The 21,601-nt window shown below is 40.1% G+C and overlaps 1 non-coding gene across 1 annotated transcript; it reads right to left on the minus strand.

The window, feature by feature from the left end:
• Window positions 1–21,188: 21,188 nt before the first annotated feature.
• On the minus strand, window positions 21,189–21,352 carry LOC123602837. The gene has a single exon (XR_006714605.1). It is a non-coding gene; the product is annotated as a U1 spliceosomal RNA (small nuclear RNA).
• Between the last annotated feature and the right edge of the window lie 249 nt (window positions 21,353–21,601).

Genomic DNA, 21,601 nt, shown 5'->3' on the forward strand with positions numbered 1-21,601 from the left:
CTATTACTCAGCAATCAAAAATAATGAAATCTTGCCATTTGCAACTACGTGGATGGAACTGGAGGGTATTATGCTAAGTGAAATTAGTCAGAGAAATACAAAAATCATATGATTTCACTCATATGAGGACTTTAAGAGACAAAACAGATGAACATAAGGGAAGGGAAACAAAAGTAATATAAAAACAGGAGGGGGGCAAAACAAAAGAGACTCATAAATATGGAGAACAAACTGAGGGTTGCTGGAGGGGTTGTGGGAGGGGGGATGGGCTAAATGGGTAAGGGGCATTAAGGAATCTACTGAAATCATCGCTTCACTATATACTAATTTGGATGTAAATTTAATTTTATTTATTTTTTCTTTATTTTTTTCAATATATGAAGTCTATTGTCAAATTGGTTTCTATACAACACCCAGTGCTCATCCCAAAAGGTGCCCTCCTCAATACCCATCACCCACCCTCCCCTCCCTCCCACCCCCCATCAACCCTCAGTTTGTTCTCAGTTTTTAACAGTCTCTTATGCTTTGGCTCTCTCCCACTCTAACCTCTTTTTTTTTCCTTCCCCTCCCCCATGGGTTTCTGTTAAGTTTCTCAGGATCCACATAAGAGTGAAAACATATGGTATCTGTCTTTCTCTGTATGGCTTATTTCACTTAGCATAACACTCTCCAGTTCCATCCATGTGGCTACAAAGGACCATATTTCATTCTTTCTCATTGCCATGTAGTATTCCATTGTGTATATAAACCACAATTTCTTTATCCATTCATCAGTTGATGGACATTTAGGCTCTTTCCATAATTTGGCTATTGTTGAGAGTGCTGCTATAAACATTGGGGTACAAGTGCCCCTATGCACCAGTACTCCTGTATCCCTTGAGTAAATTCCTAGCAGTGCTATTGCTGGGTCATAGGGTAGGTCCAGTTTTAATTTTTTGAGGAACCTCCACACTGTTTTCCAGAGTGGTTGTACCAATTTGCATTCCCACCAACAGTGCAAGAGGGTTCCCGTTTCTCCACATCCTCTCCAGCATCTATAGTCTCCTGATTTGTTCATTTTGGCCACTCTGACTGGCGTGAGGTGATATCTGAGTGTGGTTTTGATTTGTATTTCCCTGATGAGGAGCAACGTGGAACATCTTTTCATGTGCCTGTTGGCCATCTGGATGTCTTCTTTAGAGAAGTGTCTATTCATGTTTTCTGCCCATTTCTTCACTGGGTTATTTGTTTTTCGGGTGTGGAGTTTGGGGAGCTCTTTATAGATTTTGGATACTAGCTCTTTGTCTGATATGTCATTTGCAAATATCTTTTCCCATTCTGTCTGTTGCCTTTTAGTTTTGTTGATTATTTCCTTTGCAGTGCAGAAGCTTTTTATCTTCATTAGGTCCCAGTAATTCACTTTTGCTTTTAATTCCCTTGCCTTTGGGGATGTGTCGAGTAAGAGATTGCTACGGCTGAGGTCAGAGAGGTCTTTTCCTGCTTTCTGCTCTAGGGTTTTGATGGTTTCCTGTCTCACATTCAGGTCCTTCATGCATTTTGAGTTTATTTTTGTGAATGGTGTGAGAAAGTGGTCTAGTTTCAATCTTCTGCATGTTGCTGTCCAGTTCTCCCAGCACCATTTGTTAGAGAGACTGTCTTTTTTTCCATTGGATGTTCTTTCCTGCTTTGTCAAAGATGAGTTGGCCATACGTTTGTGGGTCTAGTTCTGGGGTTTCTATTCTGTTCCATTTGTCTATGTGTCTGTTTTTGTGCCAATACCATGCTGTCTTGATGATGACAGCTTTGTAGTAGAGGCTAAAGTCTGGGATTGTGATGCCTCCTGCTTTGGTCTCCTTCTTCAAAATTACTTTGGCTATTCGGGGCCTTTTGTGGTTCCATATGAATTTTAGGATTGCTTGTTCTAGTTTTGAGAAGAATGCTGGTGCAATTTTGATTGGGATGGCATTGAATGTGTAGATAGCTTTGGGTAGTATTGACATTTTGACAATATTTATTCTTCCAATCCATGAGCAGGGAATGTCTTTCCATTTCTTTAAATCTTCTTCAATTACCTTCATAAGCTTTCTATAGTTTTCAGCATACAGATCTTGTACATCTTTGGTTAGATTTATTCCTAAGTATTTTATGCTTCTTGGTGCAATTGTGAATGGGATCAGTTTCTTTATTTGTCTTTCTGTTGCTTCATTGTTAGTGTATAAGAATACAACTGATTTCTGTACATTGATTTTGTATCCTGCAACATTGCTGAATTCATGTATCAGTTCTAGCAGTTTTCTGGTAGAGTATTTTGGGTATTCACATAGCATATCATGTCATATGTGAAGAGTGAAAGTTTGACTTCCTTGCCAATTTGGGTATCTTTTATTTCTTTCTGTTATATTATTGCTGCAGCTATGACTTCCAACATGTTGAACAATAGTGGTGAGAGTGGACATCCCTGTCGTGTTCCTGATCTTAAGGGGGAAGCTCTCAGTTTTTACCCACTGAAGATGATATTAGCTGTGTGTCTTTGTATATGGTCTTTATGATCTTGAGGTCTATTCCCTCTATCCCTACTTTCTTGAGGATTTTTTCAAGACAAGATGCTGTATTTTGCCAAATGCTTTCTCTGCATGTATTGACAGGTTCATGTGGTTCTTATCCTTTCTTTTCTTAAGGTGATGTATCATGTTGCTTGATTTGCAGATTTTAAACAAGCCCTGAAGCCCAGGAATAAACCCCACTTGATTTTGGTAAATAATTATTTTAAAATATTGTTTGGTTTGGTTAGATAGTATCTTGTTGAGAATTTTTGCATCTATGTTAGTTAAGGAAATTGGTCTGTAGTTCTCCTTTTTAGTGGGGTCTTTGGTTTTGGAATAAATGTAATGCTGGCATCATTGAATGAGTTGGAAACTTTCCTTCCATTTCTATACTTTGAAAAATATTAAAAAATAGGTATTTTCTTCTTTATTTTTTTTGTTGGCCTGATTTTTTAAATATAATTTATTGTCAAATTGGTTTCTATACAACACCCAGTGCTCATCCCAACAAGTGCCCTCCTCAATGCCCATTTACCCACTTTCTTCTACCCCCAAGCCCTCCACCAGCCCTAATTTGGGTGCATGTACCTCAATGTTTATATCAGTGTTATCAACAATAGACAAATTATGGAAAGAGCCCAATGTCCACCAACTGAAGAATGGATAAAGAAGATTTGGTTTATATATACAATGGAATACTACTTGGCAATGAGAAAGAATGAAACTTTCCATTTGCAACCATGTGGATGGAACTGGAGGGTATTATGCTAAGTGAAACAAGTCAGAGAAAGACAGATATCATATGTTTTCACACATATTTCGAATTTGAGAAACTTAAGAGAAGATCATGGGGGAAGGGAAGGGGAAAAAGTAGTTTCAAACAGAGAAGCAAACCATAACAGAGTCTTAAATACAGAGACTTTAGGTCTTTTTAAACCTCTCGCAGCGTTTTTTAGTTTGCAGAGTACAAGACTTTTGCCTCCTTGAATAGGTTTATTATTAGATATTTTATTGTTTGGGGCACTATTGTAAATATAATTATTTTCTTAATTTCCTTTTCAGATTGTTCATTTCTAGCATATAGAAACACAATTGTTTTTTGCCTATCTTGTACCCTGCAACTTTACAGAATGAGTTTATTGACTTTAATGGTTTTTGTGTGTGGATTATTTGGGACTTTTCCATATATAGAAGCATGCCACCCACAAATATATGTCGTTTTATTTCTTTTTTTCCACACTATTTTTGCTCACCTTCAGTTTTAAAAGATATTTTGGCCAAGTGTAGAAACCTATACGTTTCCATAGGCCACCCCTGGATTTTGTGGGTCTGAGAGGAGCAGTGTTAGACAAGAGGTTCACTATTTTGGGTCACCTCAAGTCCCAAAGTCTTGGATCCACTTGCACTGCCTAAGCCAAGGAATAGAAATCAGCATGATCCTTTGTTCTTTGCAACCTAAGCTCCAGTTGGAGCTTGAGGCCCCTGCAGGGACTGTCTCATGGCCCTAGGAGCTGCCTAGACCCCAGAGATGAAAAAAGAGTGGATCCCCCCCCCAAAAAAAAACCAGCCCAAAGAACCCCATGTAGAGTTAGAAGAAAGTTAATGGAGCCACAGGCACTCTTCTCCAGGCAGGATTGGGAGACTCCATGTGGGGAGTGGGCCATGGGGGCCTTGGGGGCAAAGTCTCACTGGCTCTGAGCTCAAGTTTTCAGTGCACTGGTCCTCACACCACATCCTCCTCCTGCTCTACAGGCAGAAGTGGAAAACTACCAAGTTCAAAGGTAGAGCCACAGGCTGTTGCACAGTGAGCCTTTCTTTATGTTTCAAATTCAAACAAAAGCTGCCATGGCTCCAACACCACCTCAATCACAACATGACCACTGTGTGCCACCCACAACCTGTGGTCAGGTCTCATTTGAAGTTAGTAGCTGGCTAGAGCTGAACCAATCTCTCACTCCCTCCCTCCTTTTCTCTCTCTCTCTCCCCTCCTTTCCTGCCTCCTTTTCTCTCCGTTCCTCTCTCTCTCCCTTTCTCTTCCTCATCCTCATATTCCAGGTTGTTTACCCTCATCTTTCTCTTCATGTTTCTCCATTCACCCCCGTCCCTGCCACAAATATCCCAAGACTGAGGCCACTGGACTACCTGGGTGGGATGGGAGCTCAGTGTCTTTTCAGGTGGTGCTTTCTAGCATCTTTAGAACTTTTACCTGGTTCAAAACAGCTGCTGGAATGAAGGTTTTTAATAGGTTATTTGAACAACTTTTCATCTCCCTTCATTCTGGGGTTATTCTAGCATTGAAAACTTAGGAATCCACAGTAGAGTTCTTGGTTTCCCCCCACCCTAGACCCCACAGCAGAATAAACCCTTTATGAAGCATTTATAAGAATGTACTGGGTGCCACACCCTGATCTGTGTCATGAGCAAACCCCAGGTCTCTGTCCCATGAAGCCCTCTACTAAAAGTGTCGTGGTGAGGGCATAGCTGTTTAGTGTCCTTCCCACTGCCCACTTAGGCATCCTGACTTAGGAGGATTTTCAGTGAATGAAACGAGTGGAGCTAATCAAAAATGGAAAAGGTATGACTTCATCATGAGAGGCTGTGGTCTTCACCTAGAGCCCAGTGGCTTTCCAGGCATCACAGTCTACAATTCACTCTAGGTATAAAGAGAGCCCACCCTCAAAAATCACCAGAGGCAGCAGCTGCAAATTGGTGATAGTCTTTTATGGGATTTTCAGCCTAGCAGATCCTTAGTTCTCCAGCAATCAATACTCCCAGTGTCTCTTATTGGAGGAATCACCAGCCAGCAGCCCTGCTTTAACCTGGCTATACAGTCCAGTATCCCCAAGCTCTGCCTTCAGAGAGAATACATGCATATTTGTAGGCTAGGGCTTATAATTAGACATCTCCCTTGTCTTCTAAGAGCCATCTCCTGTGACCAGCATCTGTAGACCCTGCCTTATTCCAGATAGCTGATGTAGAATTGTATAAAACTTTTGTACAAAAAACCCTCAATTTTGAGACAAGTTCCATCTAAAAAAAACAAAAAACAAAGAGCTAATGAAATCAAACTGGGCAAAAAGACTTTTGAACTGAGCCAGAAATGGCCATTGCTTTACAAGAATTGCTTTTTAAAATTCAATAGGATGACAGGAATCTGGAACATAAAACTGTTGGTGTGAACTTTCTGAAGACAGAATAGTTAACTGATGTAAAGCCAGTGTCAGAAAGCAAGAATTTCCTGTCCCTTACAAGGTCCTTCTAGCTGGCCTAAGAATCAAATGTACACGAGACTGATTAACATGAGAAAATCAAATGTAATACTGTACATACACACAGAGGTAGAGATTCCAAAGACAGTCAAGCAAAATGATCCAGATCCAAGAAGAAAAGGATATGGGTGTGAGACAAAAAGGGAAGGAATGCAGTCCTCAAGAAGAATTCAAAAATGTAAATATTTGATAAATAAATGTTTGCTGGGCCACTTAGAAACAAGACATATAGAGGACTTTGATCAAAAGGTCCTGTTAGGTTCCTTTCTGCCTACCATACCTAATTCATATCAGAATGTAATTATCTATGGTGACAGCTTTTCTCCTGGAGCAGTTTTCTTATCTAAATTCTTTTAAGCAGTTCTAGGGTTGGGGAGGTAAAGAGCTATTCCTGAATCTACTGGGTTTTGATTCCTTTTTAACTCAAAACAATTATGCTAAAATGGCCCACTTTGAGGTGACCTACCTTTGACCTCTATACCAGCCAAGAGGCTATTAAAAGTTTCATGTAAGAGGTTTCCCCTTTCTCCACATCCTTGCCAACATCTTTTTTTTCCTGTGTTAATTTTAACCATTCTGACAGGTATGAGGTGAGGTTCTTCAAAAAGTTAAAAACGGAACTACCCTAGGACCCAAAAATTGCACTACTAGGTATTTACCCAAAGGATGCAAAAATACAAAGGGGTATATGCACCCCAATATTTATAGCAGCATTATTAACAATAGTCAAACTATGGAAAGAGCCCAACTGTCCACTAATTAATGAATGGATAAAGAAGATGTGGTGTGTGTGTGTGTGTGTGTGTGTGTGTATATATATATATATATAATGCAATATTGCTCAGGCAACAAAAAGACTTAAATCTTGTCATTTTCAATCATGTGGTTGGAGCTAGAGTGTATTATGCTAAGCAAAATAAGTCAGAGAAAGACAAATACTGTATGATTTCACTCATATGTACAATTTAAGAAACAAAACAGATGAACATATGTGAGGGGGGAAAAAGAAAAAAAGAGAGAGAGAAGGAAACAAACCATAAAAGGCTCTTACAAACATAGAACAAACTGGGGCGCCTGGGTGGCTCAGTCGGTTGAGCATCCGACTTTAGCCCAGGTAATGATCTCAAGGTTTGTGAGTTCGGGCCCTGTGTCAGGCTCTGTGCGGACAGCTCAGAGCCTGGAGCCTGCTTCGGATTCTGTGCCTCCTCCTCTCTCTCTGCCCCTCCCCTGTTCATGCTCTGCCTCTCTGTCTCTCGAAAATAAATAAATGTTAAAAAAATTTTTGAAAAAGAAAAAAAAAACAAATATAGAACAAACTGAGGGTTGCTGGACGGATGTGGGTGGGGCATGGGCTAGGGTGATCAGTATTGAGGGCACTTGTTATGATAAGCACTGGGTGTTGTATGTAAGGGATGAATCAACGAATTCTACTCCTGAAACCAATATTGCATTGTACGTTAACTAGCTGGAATTTAAATAAAAATTTGAAAAAAAACCCAATTAATGTAGAGATTCCTTACGAAAAGTTTCAGCATCCTGAGACTACGGTGAGGTGCAAAAGAAATGATGTCTCTAAAGTGTTCTAAAATTCCTCCACAGAGCAAGACAGCCTCTTTGCACACAATCCCAGTGATAGAATTCAAGTGATGGCATTCCACCCCTTTAGGGTTGTTCATTTGCTTGGGAAAATTAAGACTATCTTCTACCAAAATCTCACTTAAAACTAAAGGGAAGAGAGAAAATATCAGTGCAGGCTTTGACTGGTTTCCTGGAAGGAGATATTCTGTGGATCCATGAAGTCCTGTAACCACTTAGGCTTTTTCCTCTCAGAATTCCTCCCTTCATTCCTTTTCAAAATTGAGACGCAACTGAAAAATAATATTATACTAGTTTCAGGTATACAAAATAATTAATTGATACATGTATATATTATGAAATGATATCCACAATAGGCCTAGTTAACATCCATCACCACACATAGTTACAATTTTTTTTCTTATAATGATAACATTATGATATATTATCTTAGCAACTTTCAAATACATAATACAGGGTTGGAGAACTATATTATTAACTATAGTTACCATGCTGTACATTACATCTGACTTGGGCATTTTATGTTCCCATTATGCCTGGCTGCTAGCCAAGTAATATGGTATTCTATCAAGACCTGGGAGGTTACATTGACACAGGCAGGCTGGTGATGGAATCTGCAAGGAACAAGCAGGACGGGCTCAGCCTACTGGTGCTGACATAATGTGGCAATTTGGTTCAGAGAAATGCACACAGCATCAGAGACAGATCAGTAAGGAAACTCTCATGCTGCCACTTACCATCTCCCATGTAAGCTTGGACAAGCACTGAACTTTTCTGAGGCCCATTCTTCTTAGCTATTTAAAAATGTCTCTCTCGTGAGATCAATACAAGGATTAAATATGAATATGTACAAGAAGCACTTGACCTTAGAGGATCTGACAACTGAGCATCTTTATCAGGAATTGAATGATGCAATTTTCAGACATCTTCTACTTGCTGTCCACCCCAGACACAAATCTGAATTTTGAAATGCCATTTATACCTGTAAAATAATCCCAGGACAAACCTTAGGATGTACATTTGGACCAAAAAATAGCAGGCTGAAACATGAGCTGACTTTCTCCGGAGAGTTGGGGGAGGGGAGTGGTCCAGAGCCACATCAAGGCACACATGCTCCAATCTTGTCTGTAGCCTTGGGTAATCTGGATCCTAAGTTTCACCTTTAAATTTCACACACAGGTTGAAAGCTACTCTCTCTGATGGGGATACAGCTTCACCCTGGGTTTTCTTTTCTGAAACTCCTAAGGTTCTGACATGATGGTAGGGCCTTAATCATTGGTGTCCCCAATCTTATACCTATTCCTCCAAGTCAGTTGGGTTACCACCCCACAGACTAGAAGGACTCTATTTGCTGAGTCTTAACCACACTGGCACTCTGAAACCTTACTGGATTAAAAGCCCCATCTTAAAACCTCTGTGTGAGCCCTTGTGCTTAGGACTTATGACTCTTGGAGCTTCAGTGCCCTACCACAGATATGGTGCTGAGAACATCAAGTCCAACATTTACATATTGTATACTGAATATACACTGAGTGCCTAATATGTACTAGGCACTAGATAATGAAGACAACAAGAAAACCTCTGCTTCCTCATGGAACTTGCACTCAGGAAAGGGAAAGCAGACTACAAATGAAATAAATAAGTGAAGCATATAGTGTGTTAAAAGGTGATATGTGCTATGAAGAAAAATAAAGAAGAGATGAGGGCGTTGCAATTTTAAATACAGTATCCAGAAAAGGTCTCAAGACAAAAGACCTAAAGGAGGTGAGGGAGAGATCTAAGTGGATATGGCATTTGTTCTTGACATACTTTCAGGAACTGAAGTGGATCAATCATTCTTCTGTTCACACTCTTTTTGATCACAGTCTGCATGCCCCCCCCATTCCCTCATTTATGTAAGCTTCTAGCCAAATTTTTCTCCTCCTTCTTTCCTCCCATATTTACCCCATAATTTCCTCAACACAGACTATTTTCCCCTTAACATTTCATGAAACTGGCACAAGCCTCAGCATTTTATAAACTCCTACTAGAAGCTTGTGACAGATACCAAATTGCCTGGTGGTTAGCTGGAAGATATGTCTCCCTCCCTAATGATTTCTATCAAGAAATAACAATAAAAACAGCATAATGCTTGCCTGAAGAATTATTGGCCAAGAGAATAATTAAAAAACTCAAAAATTTCATCTATGTTCTTATTGAAATTGACTGACTAGAGCCAGTATTCTGGGCAAACGAAATGTGCTCTGTGATCTGAAGCAAGCCAGAGCCTCTATGAGCCATATTCCCAAATTACTTTCTAGCCCCATTCTGTGGCAGAAAAGTGGCAATATGTACAGTTATTCAGTTGGTTGGTGGGGCTCTGAGGAATAGCTTGTGTTCCACCTCCTGGAGCAAATTGCCAGGCTACCAGTAAGACTATGACACATGCTGGTCCATAGAATGTATGCAGTCACTGGTAAGCACTAATAAACCTGCTAATAACCATGGCATTTGAGATGAAGTCCTGAAGAGTGAATGCAGTTATGATCTTGATTTGTACAAGGGCCATACATGAGTTTTTCCATTATATTCTCTTCCTCAGCAATGAGAGGGGCTGTGCTGTGATATATAGGTTTTTTCCCCACATATAACATGAAACACAGCAAAAACTATAAAGGTTTTGGGGCTCCTGGGTGACTCAGCTGGTTAAGCGTTAAACTTCCACTCAGGTCATGATCTCACCATTTGTGGGTTTGAGCCCCATGTGGGGCTCTCTGTGACACCTTGAAGCCTGGAGCCTGCTCTGGATTCTGTGTCTTCTCTCTGCCCCTCACCCACTCACACAGTGTCTGCCCGTCTCTCTCAAAAATAAAACTAGACATTAAAAAATTTTTTTTTTGCAGAAAAAGTACTGAACTTTATTTTTATTTATTTTTTTTACAATAACTAAAACTGTTTATTTTTTTAATATATGAAATTTATTGTCAAATTTGTTTCCATACAACACCCAGTGCTCATCCCAAAAGGTGCCCTCCTCAATACCCATCACCCACCCTCTCTTCCTTCCCATCCCCCATCAACCCTCAGTTTGTTCTCAGTTTTTAACAGTCTCTTATGCTTTGGCTCTCTCCCACTCTAACCTCTTTTTTTTTTTTTTTTTTCCTTCCTCTCCCCCATGGGTTTCTGTTAGGTTTCTCAGGATCCACATAAGAGTGAAAACATATGGTATCTGTCTTTCTCTGTATGGCTTATTTCACTTAGCATCACAGTCTTCAGTTCCATCCACGTTGCTACAAAAGGCCATATTTCATTTTTTTTTCATTGCCACGTAGTATTCCATTGTGTATATAAACCACAATTTCTTTATCCATTCATCAGTTGATGGACATTTAGGCTCTTTCCATAATTTGGCTATTGTTGAGAGTGCTGCTATGAACATTGGGGTACAAGTGCCCCTATGCATCAGTACTCCTGTATCCCTTGGATAAATTCCTAGCAGTGCTATTGCTGGGTCATAGGGTAGGTCTAGTTTTAATTTTCTGAGGAACCTCCACACTGCTTTCCAGAGCGGCTGCACCAATTTGCATTCCCACCAAAAGTGCAAAAGGGTTCCCCTTTCTCCACATCCTGTCCAGCATCTATGTCTCCTGATTTGTTCATTTTGGCCACTCTGACTGGCGGGAGGTGATATCTGAGTGTGGTTTTGATTTGTATTTCCCTGATGAGGAGCGACGTTGAGCATCTTTTCATGTGCCTGTTGGCCATCCGGATATCTTCTTTAGAGAAGTGTCTATTCATGTTTTCTGCCCATTTCTTCACTGGGTTATTTGTTTTTTGGGTGTGGAGTTTGGAGAGCTCTTTATAGATTTTGGATACTAGCCCTTTGTCCGATATGTCACTTGCAAATATCTTTTCCCATTCTGTTGGTTGCCTTTTAGTTTTGTTGGTTGTTTCCTTTGCTGTGCAGAAGCTTTTTATCTTCATAAGGTCCCAGTAATTCACGTTTGCTTTTAATTCCCTTGCCTTTGGGGATGTGTCGAGTAAGAGATTGCTACGGCTGAGGTCAGAGAGGTCTTTTCCTGCTTTCTCCTCTAAGGTTTGGATGGTTTCCTGTCTCACATTCAGGTCCTTTATCCATTTTGAGTTTATTTTTGTGAGTGGTGTGAGAAAGTGGTCTAGTTTCAACCTTCTGCATGTTGCTGTCCAGTTCTCCCAGCACCATTTGTTAAAGAGGCTGTCTTTTTTCCATTGGATGTTCTTTCCTGCTTTGTCAAAGATGAGTTGGCCATACGTTTGTGGGTCTAGTTCTGGGGTTTCTATTCTATTCCATTGGTCTATGTGTCTGTTTTTGTGCCAATACCATGCTGTCTTGATGATGACAGCTTTGTAGTAGAGGCTAAAGTCTGGGATTGTGATGCCTCCTGCTTTGGTCTTCTTCTTCAAAATTACTTTGGCTATTCGGGGCCTTTTGTGGTTCCATATGAATTTTAGGATTGCTTGTTCTAGTTTTGAGAAGAATGCTGGTGCAATTTTGATTGGGATGGCATTGAATGTGTAGATAGCTTTGGGTAGTATTGACATTTTGACAATATTTATTTTTCCAGTCCATGAGCAGGGAATGTCTTTCCATTTCTTTAAATCTTCTTCAATTACCTTCATAAGCTTTCTATAGTTTTCAGCATACAGATCCTTTACATCTTTGGTTAGATTTATTCCTAAGTATTTTATGCTTCTTGGTGCAATTGTGAATGGGATCAGTTTCTTTATTTGTCTTTCTGTTGCTTCATTGTTAGTGTATAAGAATGCGACTGATTTCTGTACATTGATTTTGTATCCTGCAACTTTGCTGAATTCATGTATCAGTTCTAGCAGAACTTTGGTGGAGTCTATCGGATTTTCCATGTATAATATCATGTCATCTGCAAAAAGCGAAAGCTTGACTTCATCTTTGCCAATTTGGATGCCTTTGATTTCCTTTTGTTGTCTGATTGCTGATGCTAGAACTTCCGGCACTATGTTAAACAACAGCGGTGAGAGTGGGCATCCCTTTCGTGTTCCTGATCTCAGGGAAAAAGCTCTCAGTTTTTCCCCGTTGAGGATGATGTTAGCTGTGGGCTTTTCATAAATGGCTTTTATGATCTTTAAGTATGTTCCTTCTATCCCGACTTTCTCAAGGGTTTTTATTAAGAAAGGGTGCTGGATTTTGTCAAAGGCCTTTTCTGCATCGATTGACAGGATCATATGGTTCTTCTCTTTTTTTTTTGTTAATGTGATGTATCACGTTGATTGATTTGCGAATGTTGAGCCAGCCCTGCATCCCAGGAATGAATCCCACTTGATCATGGTGAGTAATTCTTTTTATATGCTGTTGAATTCGATTTGCTAGTATCTTATTGAGAACTTTTGCATCCATATTCATCAGGGATATTGGCCTGTAGTTCTCTTTTTTTACTGGGTCTCTGTCTGGTTTAGGAATCAAAGTAATACTGGCTTCATAGAATGAGTCTGGAAGTTTTCCTTCCCTTTCTATTTCTTGGAATAGCTTGAGAAGGATAGGTATTATCTCTGCTTTAAACGTCTGGTAGAACTCCCCTGGGAAGCCATCTGGTCCTGGACTCTTATTTGTTGGGAGATTTTTGATAACCGATTCAATTTCTTCGCTGGTTATGGGTCTGTTCAAGCTTTCTATTTCCTCCTGATTGAGTTTTGGAAGAGTGTGGGTGTTTAGGAATTTGTCCATTTCTTCCAGGTTGTCCAATTTGTTGGCATATCATTTTTCATAGTATTCCCTGATAATTGTTTGTATCTCTGAGGGATTGGTTGTAATAATTCCATTGTCATTCATGATTTTATCTATTTGGGTCATCACCCTTTTCTTTTTGAGAAGCCTGGCTAGAGGTTTGTCAATTTTGTTTATTTTTTCAAAAAACCGACTCTTGGTTTCGTTGATCTGCTCTACAGTTTTTTAGATTCTATATTGTTTATTTCTGCTCTGATCTTTATTATTTCTCTCCTTCTGCTGGGTTTAGGGTGTCTTTGCTGTTCTGCTTCTATTTCCTTTAGGTGTGCTGTTAGATTTTGTACTTGGGATTTTTCTTGTTTCTTGAGATAGTCCTGGATTGCAATGTATTTTCCTCTCAGGACTGCCTTCGCTGCGTCCCAAAGCGTTTGGATTGTTGTATTTCCATTTTCGTTTGTTTCCATATATTTTTTAATTTCTTCTCTAATTGCCTGGTTGACCCACTCATTCGTTAGTAGGGTGTTCTTTAACCTCCACGCTTTTGGAGGTTTTCCAGACTTTTTTCTGTGGTTGATTTCAAGCTTCATAGCATTGTGGTCTGAAAGTATGCATGGTATAATTTCAATTCTGGTAAACTTATGAAGGGCTGTTTTGTGACCCAGTATATGATCTATCTTGGAGAATGCTCCATGTGCACTCGAGAAGAAAGTATATTCTGTTGCTTTGGGATGCAGAGTTCTAAATATATCTGTCAGGTCCATCTGATCCAATGTCTCATTCAGGGCCCTTGTTTCTTTATTGACCGTGTGTCTAGATGATCTATCCATTTCTGTAAGTGGGGTGTTAAAGTCCCCTGCAATTACCACATTCTTATCAATAAGGTTGCTTATGTTTATGGGTAATTGTTTTATATATTTGGGGCTCCGGTATTCGGCACATAGACATTTATAATTGTTAGCTCTTCCTGATGGATAGACCCTGTAACTATTATATAATGTCCTTCTTCATCTCTTGTTACAGCCTTTAATTTAAAGTCTAGTTTGTCTGATATAAGTATGGCGACTCCAGCTTTCTTTTGGCTTCCAGTAGCATGATAAATAGTTCTCCATCCCCTCACTCTCAATCTAAAGGTGTCCTCAGGTCTAAAATGAGTCTCTTGTAGACAGCAAATAGATGGGTCTTGTTTTTTTATCCATTCTGATACCCTATGTCTTTTGGTTGGTGCATTTAATCCATTTACATTCAGTGTTATTATAGAAAGATACGGGTTTAGAGTCATTGTGATGTCTGTATGTTTTATGCTTGTAGTGATGTCTCTGGTATTTTGTCTCACAGGGTCCCCCTTAGGATCTCTTGTAGGGCTGGTTTAGTGGCGACAAATTCCTTCAGTTTTTGTTTGTTTGGGAAGACCTTTATCTCTCCTTCTATTCTAAATGACAGACTTGCTGGATAAAGGATTCTCGGCTGCATATTTTTTCTGTCTAGCACACTGAAAATCTTGTGCCAATCCTTTCTGGCCTGCCAAGTTTCAAAAGAGAGATCAGTCAGGAGTCTTATAGGTCTCCCTTTATATGTGAGGGCACGTTTACCCCTTGCTGCTTTCAGAATTTTCTTTTTATCCTTGTATTTTGCCAGTTTCACTATGATATGTCGTGCAGAAGATCGATTCAAGTTACGTCTGAAGGGAGTTCTCTGTGCCTCTTGGATTTCAATGCCTTTTTCCTTCCCCAGTTCAGGGAAGTTCTCAGCTATTATTTCTTCAAGTACCCCTTCAGCACCTTTCCCTCTCTCTTCCTCCTCTGGGATACCAATTATGCGTATACTATTTCTTTTTAGTGTATCACTTAGTTCTCTAATTTTCCCCTCATACTCCTGGATTTTTTTATCTCTCTTTCTCTCAGCTTCCTCTTTTCCATAACTTCATCTTCTAGTTCACCTATTCTCTCCTCTGCCTCTTCAATCCGAGCTGTCGTCGTTTCCATTTTGTTTTGCATTTCATTTAAAGCGCTTTTCAGCTCCTCGTGACTGTTCCTTAGTCCCTTGATCTCTGTAGCAAGAGATTCTGTGCTGTCCTCTATACTGTTTTCTAGCCCAGCGATTAATTTTATGACTATTATTCTAAATTCACTTTCTGTTATATTATTTAAATCCTTTTTGATCAGCTCATTAGCTGTTGTTATTTCCTGGAGATTCTTTTGAGGGGAATTCTTCCGCTTGGTCATTTTGGATAGTCCCTGGAGTGGTGAGGACCTGCAGGGCACTTCCCCTGTGCTGTGGTGTATAACTGGAGTTGGTGGGCGGGGCCGCAGTCCGACCTGATGTCTGCCCCCAGCCCATCGCTGGGGCCACAGTCAGACTGGTGTGTGCCTTCTCTTCTCCTCTCCTAGGAGCGGGATTCACTGTGGGGTGGTGTGGCCCGTCTGGGCTACTTGCACACTGCCAGGCTTGTGATGCTGGGGATCTGGCATATCAGCTGGGGTGGGTAGGCAAGGTACACGGGGGCAGGAGGGGCAGGCTTAGCTCACTTTTCCTTAGGTGATCCACTTCAGAAGGGGCCCTGTGGCAGTGGGAGGGAGTCAGATCCACAGCCGGAGGTTGGCTCTGCAGAAGCACAGAGTTGGGTGTTTGCACGGAGCGAGGAAGTTCCCTGGCAGGAACTGGTTCTCTTTGGGATTTTGGCTGGGGAATGGGCGGGGGAGATGGAGATGGCGCTGGTGAGCGCCTTTATTCCCCACCAATCTGAGCTCTGTCATCCGGGGGCTCAGCAGCTCTCCCTCCCTTTGTCATCCAGCCTTCCCGTTTTCCGAGCAGAGCTGGTAACTTACGACCTCCCAGATGCTAAGTCGCGCTTGCTGTCGGAACACAGTCCGTCAGGCCCCTCAGCTTTTGCCAGCCAGACTCGGGGGCTCTGCATGGCCGGCGAGCCGCCCCTCCGCCCCGGCTCCCTCCCGCCAGTCCGTGGAGCGCGCACCGCCTTGCCGCCCTTCCTACCCTCTTCCGTGGGCCTCTCGTGTGCGCTTGGCTCCGGAGACTCCGTTCTGCTAATCCTCTGGCGGTTTTCTGGGTTATTTAGGCAGGTGTAGGTGGAATCTAAGTGATCAGCAGGATGCGCGGTGAGCCCAGCGTCCTCCTACGCCGCCATCTTCCTCCCTCTCCCCAAAATTTTTAAAAAATAATTGTAAAGGTTTTTAAATGAAAATATTTTTATTTTAATTTTCTTTTTTTCTCAGTTTGTGTTTTATTGATGCTGATACTCAGGCCTTGGTTGTGTACTCAATCCTTATTACTTGTAGAAGATTCAGTAATAGTAATCAGCAATAGTTGTCACCTATTAAACATACACAGATGCCAGATTTTGAGTTAGGTCTCTATCTTCACTATCTCATGTAATCTTCATTACATCTCTATGAAGTATATATTATTGTTTTATCATAGATGAGAACATTCAAGCTTAGATCAAATAATTTGCTCAAGGCCATAGAGTTAATTTGTGTAAGAATTAGGAATTAAATATAAGTGTGTTTGAAAACCTCAGTGAAGTGGAAGGAGTGAAAGTGTTGGAATCAAAATGTCTTATTTCACTTAGCTGTGGTTGCTTTGTGAATGGAGTGTGGTTTATACATGTTTGGAGGTATTGCACAGGGCATATAGTACTGTTGCACAAATGGAAGGATACCTTGTTGGCTCCCCCGTCAGTTCCCACCCTATACACTATCACAGTCCCTCAAAAATGCTAGTTCCTCAGGAGAGTCGTGACAACAGAGGTCTGCAGAGCCCAGGTTTTTAACTGCCATGTCCAAAGTTAACAAATAATTAACTTGCAAAATTATTATTTTGGTTTGTTCCAAAAGTCCCATTTGTTCAGGTCAGACTCTCAATTTTGCTGCTGGTGTAATCTGAATTCCTTTACATTCCCTCAACACATGGGTTAAAAAAAAACCCAGTTCCTTAGTAAGAAGAACTTGGAGTCTAACCTCTACGACTAATCAACAGTATACACAGAAGGTTTTGAAAAGTGTATAGAGTAGGTTTTATTTACTTCCTCTTGAAGAGCATTTTAAGTTGATTCTTTCTAAAGATGACTAAAAGGTTTGTCAAGAATCAGTCTTTTTTCATACGTTTGGATTCCATCAGGCTATTAAATTTGAATTTCTGATTCCAGAGTAAGGGAAAAAAAGATGAGTAGTCCCCTTAGATAATATTTGTTTAATGTGTACTAGTTTTCAGTGGGTGTGTGTGTCATGTGATCTCTTCACACATTTTCTGGTTTTAATCTTCACAGAAGTCCCTATATAGAGGTTTTGAGAAAAGAAATAATCATCATTCTTGTTTGAAACTAGAATTCTAATACCAGGTTTTTTAAAATGCCAAGGCTAGTACTTTATGCATGCAAGCATATAATGGTCAAAAGAAGAGACTATCTCCAAGAGTAAAAGTGTTGAAGTAATCACCAAACTCAGGTCAAGTTGCTCCTATCAGCAGCGAAGTTAGGTAAAGAACAAATTAGCTTTCAATTTGCCAGGCAAGGATGGCAGCAAAAAAACAGCTTGATTTTGTCTTTTGGTCAGCCACTAGAGGGTGCCATTGCCCCTCTCTGTATTTGTGGTAATGCACTCAGGATATCCACCCAGCTTGCCTAAAGGAAGAGGTTCAGAGGAGAGGTCTCCAAACTTTTCAGGACATAAATCCTCTGCATCTGCTTCCCATGAAATTCAGAAGATGATAAAGACAATTTTCCTTTAAGCAAATAGGAATATGAGCTTTATTTGGATACAAATAACTTTGAAACTATCTTTGAAGGATTTTTTAAAAACTCACTAGCAAATATAAAAAATGAATAAGTAAAACCCCGGAGGGAAAATAGTTCATGTTATCTTTCTTGGTATAGCTTTAATTTACTTTTTGAAACAGGAAGGATCAGTCTGTGAATAATCAGCTTTGCCCAGTTCTATCAGGAGAGTCAGAGAGTTTGAACTTTGATATAGAATATCATACCTCTAAAGTCATTCCCCAAGCACCACCACCACCAATTCTATATTCTCATTCAGCCACTTTACTGGACATGGGAATAGAACAGTGTCTTCTGTTTACAGAGACATAGAATACAGAGTCTTCTGTTTACGTTGAGCACTTAATAACTGCCGGTTGAATATATGAAGTAATGAATGAATGATTGAAATCTCTACTTAAATAATCCCAAACAGTAACAAGGTGATTATCGCCTTTCCCAGCTGCCCCTCCTGCCATGGTCTTGAGCTGTCCCACTTATATGGATCAGTAATGATAATGTTGAAGATCAAGCATAGATTATGTTTAGGTTTGTCCTTTTCCAGCCATGTGTCTTGTTATAGACACAGCCTTACACTCATAAGATGCTTCATAAATACCTGGTGAATTGAACAAGTAGGAGCTGGCTCTAATTAGGAGTAATAGATGAAATTGAGCCATGGAAAATAGAGTATAGTTTTTAAGGGAGAGATTAATGATAAAATCTGCTTGTGTGTGTAATCATCTCCCATCAGCAACAGTGGCTTTCCACAACCTTAATTAATTTAGAAAAAGAAAGTTAGGCCTAGAGGCCTTGAAGGGTCAGAAAGAGCACAGGTTTTCCACATCTAGGTTGACTGTTGAAAAAAGAAAGAACAGCTTGTACTATTCTGGGTAGTATGAGCACTATAATTTGTGACTGCTCTATAGGTCATGTATCTATTTTTCTGTTTGACAAGGACAAAGAGCAGCTGGTGCCTGGTACAAACCTAGACTGGCTTGTTCAGGCTGTGAACTATGGAGATAGACTTGGCTTTTAATCTAAGCTATAAAAGAGGTAGGGTGTGTGGTTGCTGCTTGCATGTCTGCACAAACTTAACTGGAGCTAACAGGTTTCTGGCTGCAGGTGGGAAAATGAAGCTTAATGATTCTAAGAACTCTGTCCTTAATTTCCTGAGTATGAAAAGAAAGTAGATTTTACACCTTTTTCTTTTCTGTCTCCATTCCCACTATGACGACCTTCAATTCAATTAAATCTAACAAACATCAATGATTTCTTATCAAATACCTGGCTCTGTGCTAGGCACTGAGGAAGTGAGGTAAAAATGGCATGCTACCTGTGCATCCAGGATTAGTTTAATACTGAAGGCAGGCAAGTAATCAAATAGAGTGTTAATGGTGATAATACATCTGTGCACAAAAATTACAAGATGCAATACAGATAAGGAAATTTACTCCACTGCTATAGAATAAGAATTGTAGAAAACTTCTCAGTTAATGGAAATAAGAACACTGTACTAAATAATGCAATGGCTTTCCACACATAATCCCAATTTCCCCCTCCTGGTAAATCAATTAGAAAAGAGCTGATAGGTAAAAGAACCATCTCATCTACATAGTATGTATTCCTTCCAGCATCTCCCCAATCCTCTCCCACTCCATGCCAAGGGATAAGCCTCCTAGTTCTGACTGTCTACCTTGCAGCCATTCTACTAATGCTCCTAGGAGGATACCATTAGTGTATGTGTGCCCATTTTAATTTTATTTCATTATTTTTTCCTATAAAACTCTCTGTGATTTTCATTTTATTTCCTTTTGGACACACACACACAAAAGATCTTGGAAAATGTATTTAGCTAGAGTGTTCTTGTCTTTTGTAGGCCAGAAGTACCAATGTTTCCCTTAGGATAAAGGCATTGTCAAAGACCCATGTAGTTATGCCACAGGTTGATGCATGTAATTGAATTGGAAACTTAGGTAGTCCAATACACAGGGTTTTCTGCCTACTTTTAGTTGTTCTCTACATGCTCATTAATTCCGTTCTCACTTTTCCCTAGTCCCTTCTTCATGACACCTTCCACAAACCCTCATTTCACAGGCCCTTTCCCTGCCTGCCTGTTATACCTTAACAAATAGGCCTCCTCATATAAACTGTCAAGTGAAAATAGTATACCAATTTTTTGAGGAGTTTGATGTTCTTTATTCAAGGGAACATAATCCATGGATTTGGGAAAGTACAGTGCCTTAGAAACAGTGTAAAACATTTTCCAAGGAATTTAGGCAAGAGCAAGTTCTATAGAGCATTAAAAGAATACACTTGGAAATATGGCATGATTGGGTATAATTAGCTAGGGGATCAGGGATTTCCTATTAAAGCTAGGAGGTCCTATTTTCTAGGATAAGGTGAGTTTTCTAAAGCTGAGTTGGAGGATTGAGATTGTTGTATGTTAGGTTTCCTTGACTGTGAGATGTTTCTCCTGAGGTCAGGCTGACTTAGGTTTAGATTTGTGATATGGGCCAGACCACTGGGGCAGCCTTCCATCTGTGGGTCCTGATATATAGACACTTTATCAACACCGTGACACTTCTGCAGACAAAAAAAAAAAATAGGCTAAAGGAGAAAGAGGAAAGTTATAATGCTCTATTCCTATAGGATTAGCACTATAATTTGCTTTTGGGCATAGATGCAGAATAAGTGATGTGGGGATGGCAAAGCAAGTCTGTGTGTCTGGAAAATCTCATATTCATGGACTAAATCAACGCTTTCAGATCCTAGTGAAAAGAAGTGAGTAATAAATACATAAGTGTAAAAAATATGCTGAAATACATCTTCCATGTTATATGATGAAAATTTATGAAGGTTTTAAAGGAAATTGCATATAACAACTGAGTACTCCACCGTGTGGCAGCAATTTCTTTTACATTATCGCAATCCTCTGACGCCAGTCTCCCTGAGTTAACCATGAGGTATTTGAAAATGGAATTATGTACAAATGTCACACTGGGCCTCAAGACTAAGAAAGCCAAAAACTGATCCTATAAGGGTACTCCTCTCAAATCCTCAATTCTAGGATTTGTGATGAGTATCAGCCAAGCACTTAATTCTTTTCCATTTGATTTAGGTTGTCTTCCTTACTTGGGTCTGTCATGATCATCTATGTGGAAATGAGCCCCTAACTCCAGAGAGGAACTGGCAAAGATGTTCACTCTAAAGTAAACTAGGTTATGTTTAGACCACAGCACAACCAGGAAGCTTCTGAATGTATATGCATCCTGGAGGGGTTTGCTAAATTTCAGATTTTTTTTCTTTTTAACGAAGGGAAAGTGTGAACACAGTCCCACACTACCACAAATTATGCAGCCCAGTTTCCCACATTTGGGGAAATTGCAGGGGTCAGCACATCCAGAGTGCAATAGATAAGCCTTGCCCTAGAAAAACCACCCTTGTGATTATGGTATCTCCCCTGCCAGGTAAGTATTGCTAAGTGTCAGATTTCAATGTGCAATAGGTTTGAAAACAAAACACACTTAGGAAGCCTTCAAACAGAAGGGCAGTCTGGACTCGTGGTTGTTATTATGTGTCATATAAACAGGGTCAGTTTATTTAGCAAAAACTTGGAAGTATTATGGTTGCCAGAGGAGATAGGAACATAATCCATTACCCTTCAGTGCTAAATGAATTCAAACTGTGACTTGTTTTCCTCAGCCACCATGAGCTTTGTTTTCTG

This window comes from Leopardus geoffroyi, chromosome D1 (assembly GCF_018350155.1).
Source record: "Leopardus geoffroyi isolate Oge1 chromosome D1, O.geoffroyi_Oge1_pat1.0, whole genome shotgun sequence".
NCBI classification, from domain to species: Eukaryota; Metazoa; Chordata; class Mammalia; order Carnivora; family Felidae; genus Leopardus; species Leopardus geoffroyi.